General features: G+C 69.3%; 1 protein-coding gene across 2 annotated transcripts in view; it reads left to right on the top strand.

Moving 5' to 3' along the window:
• Nucleotides 1–1522: 1522 nt before the first annotated feature.
• ZNF467 (zinc finger protein 467) overlaps nt 1523–2627 on the top strand; it is an 8481-nt gene continuing 7376 nt past the window's right edge. For both annotated transcript variants that reach the window (XM_029234004.1, XM_029234003.1), the window contains exon 1: nt 1523–1948. The gene's annotated coding sequence lies outside the window, so the exon portion shown is untranslated. The remainder of the gene's footprint in view (nt 1949–2627) is intronic.

The raw sequence follows: 2627 nt of genomic DNA, 5'->3' as shown, positions 1-2627 counted from the left end.
GGGCTACCGGGAACCAGAGCCCTGCCAGGCATTCTTCCGGGCCGACCCTTCGTCCTGGGCCAGGAGAAGGCGCAGTGAATCCCTCAGGGAGCTCTCGGAGGGGGTCCTCGGAAAGGTCCAGGGTCAGGCCGTGGACACCCAGCTGTTCCCAGCCTCTCACACACGCACACCTGGACACTCTCCCTCTGGCACCTAACACACACTCGCACTGCAGGTCTTACAAGCACAGACCGAGGTGCCTGTGCCCTATCCTGGCACACAGTGACGTGTTCTGCTCCCAGGGCCGTCCTGCAGCCCGATGACCAGGCCACACACTGAGCGGCTGAAGCAGCCCATACAGAAGGTAGAAGAGCCCTCCACAGCTGATTCCGAGGCACCCTGTGCTCTTCCAGGCACCACCTGTTCCTGTCCCCTCACCCTAAGCATCAACAAACGCTGATGTGCCCCTGCTGCATGCTGTGCTTCTCTGTGCCCTGGTGTCCCCTCCAGGTGATGGGGTGTGGAAGCCAGGGGAGGCTGCTCTTCACACCGAGTCATCCCCGCCCCTCCCGGAAAAGCCACACGCGGATTGGGGAGAAATACAAGTCACATCCTTCCCTCTAAAGAGGCCAGGAAGGAGGAAGCTGGAACCCAGAGGAGACTGGAGAAAGAGATTAGAGAGGGAGGCCTGGAATAACCAGCCCACATTTTAGATGGAGGAGGACGGGATACGGGGAGCTTTCAGGGGGTTGGGGTGCCCAAGTGGCAAAGCTGAAGAGAAACGTCACAACCAGGGGCAGGGATGTCTGAGGGCTGAGGGCACCCCTCCACACCCGACTGGCAGGTTTCCAGCCGGGTGGGAGGATCCGCTCCCCACCACGCCCAGGGGACTCTGCCCTCTCGTCAGCAGCGGCTCCCCTGGATGCCGCCCTGGGGAGTCTTCACCCCATCCAACTCCGGCCTCACCCCTGACGCCTCCTCGCCAGCCCTGCCTTTTCCCAGGTGACCTGGTTCAAAGCCCCCATCCCAATTTCTACTTCGAAGGTCACGTTCTTAGCAGGCACTGGGGCCCAGCCTGGTCTCCTTCGGGCTCTCCTCACCGCCCCCAAGGGACCCGGCTCCCGCGGTGGGTCTAAGATCGGTGGGGGGCGGGGGGCTACGGGTCTGGGTGGATCCGAGTGGGATCGGGGTGGAGAGCCGGGGCAGGGCCGCAGTTTCCCAGACCGACCCCACCGACCGACAGTCGGGGACTCGATCCCGCCGCGGGAACGCGGCGCAGACACATTCCGCCGGGCACTTGCGATTCAAAGACAGCAGCGCAGACACTAGCTCCCTTCCCCTTAACAGGCCCCCTCCTTTTCCCCCCAACTCCACACCGCCCCCCGACGCCCCGCGCTCCACCTTTCCCCTGGCTCCTCCCTCCGCGCCTGCCGGCACCCTCCCTCGCAGCCCGAGTGCCCTTCCTCCTTGCCTCCTCTCCCTCCTCCACCCCTTCCCCCCGCACTCCTCTCCCCCCCACCCCTTCCCCTCCCCCGTCCTTAGCTCCCACTTTCCATCACCTACTGCGGGCCGTCGTTCCTCCAGACCCTCACCTGCCCGCCTAACCCACTGGGCACCCTCTCCACTCCTGGGCACCCTGTCCCCGACCTCCCCCACTGGCTGCCCCGCTGCCCCCTCCCGCCTCCTCGCTCCCCTCCCCCTCCCGGGCGCCGCTTCCCCGCTCCCGCTCCCTCCGCGTCTTTTCCTCTCCCCTCCCCGCGAAGTTTCGGGGCTGTCAGTCTGTCAGTCTCCGGGCAGTCCGCACCCGGACTGCAGGCGGCGGGCGCCATCGCGAGCCGAGCCCGCGGGGGCAGGAGGCCGGGGCGCCGGGGTCCGGGCGGCAGCGGGGAGACCGTGGAGGCGCCCAGGGCGGGCGCTCCGCCGCTTCCCCGCCACACCCGCACTCGCAGCCACCGCCCGTGCGGCGCAGGTGACAGCCCCGGGGGTGCGGGCGCCCGGAGCGCAGCAGGGGTGGGGTGGGGCTGGAGGGGAGCGAGGGCAGAGGAGCGGCGAGGGCCGGAGAGGGGAGGGGTGGGACCGGGGAGGAGGGCCGGCTCGGGGGTCAGGGCTTTGAGGAGAGCGGAGAGGCGGCATCCGGAGGGATGGGCGGGGGCTGGGGAGAGGGGTCCGGGTGGGAGTCAGGTGGGAAAGGGTGGGAGGCCCCCGAAGGCAGGGAGTGGGGCGTCTCCGGAGAGGGGGCAGGGAGTGTGGGAGGGGGCCGAGGGGCACGGGCGGGAGTCGAGGCGCGGGGATTGGGCGTTCGGGAGGGGCGCGAGAAGGGCGCTGACAGGTGAGCCCGGGAGCCGGGAGGGCGTCGGGACGTGTAGTGAGCTCCAGGCGGAGGGGCTCCGGGGGACAGACGGAGGCGGGGAGGGGGGTGGGAGGGGTCTGGGCGACAGGAAACCTTGGGAGGGGTGAGAAGTCAGTGGGGAGCAGAAATGGGGAACGGAGCCCCGGAGAGGGAGGGGAGGGACGCGGAGGTGGGTTGGGAGGCAGGGGCGGGGACGGGCAGGGCCGGCGAGGCAGTCGGAGGGAACGCTGAGCCTCAGACCCGAGGCTTGCGGGGGGCCGGGCGACTAGGCGGGAGCTCGGGGGGGGGGGGGGGGGGG

The sequence above is a fragment of the Monodon monoceros genome, unplaced genomic scaffold, assembly GCF_005190385.1.
Source record: "Monodon monoceros isolate NGI ecotype Baffin Bay Population unplaced genomic scaffold, NGI_Narwhal_1 Super_Scaffold_2, whole genome shotgun sequence".
Lineage (NCBI taxonomy): Eukaryota > Metazoa > Chordata > Mammalia > Artiodactyla > Monodontidae > Monodon > Monodon monoceros.
The sequence above is the reverse complement of the archived record's forward strand: the minus strand, read 5'-3'. Positions and strand labels throughout refer to the sequence as shown.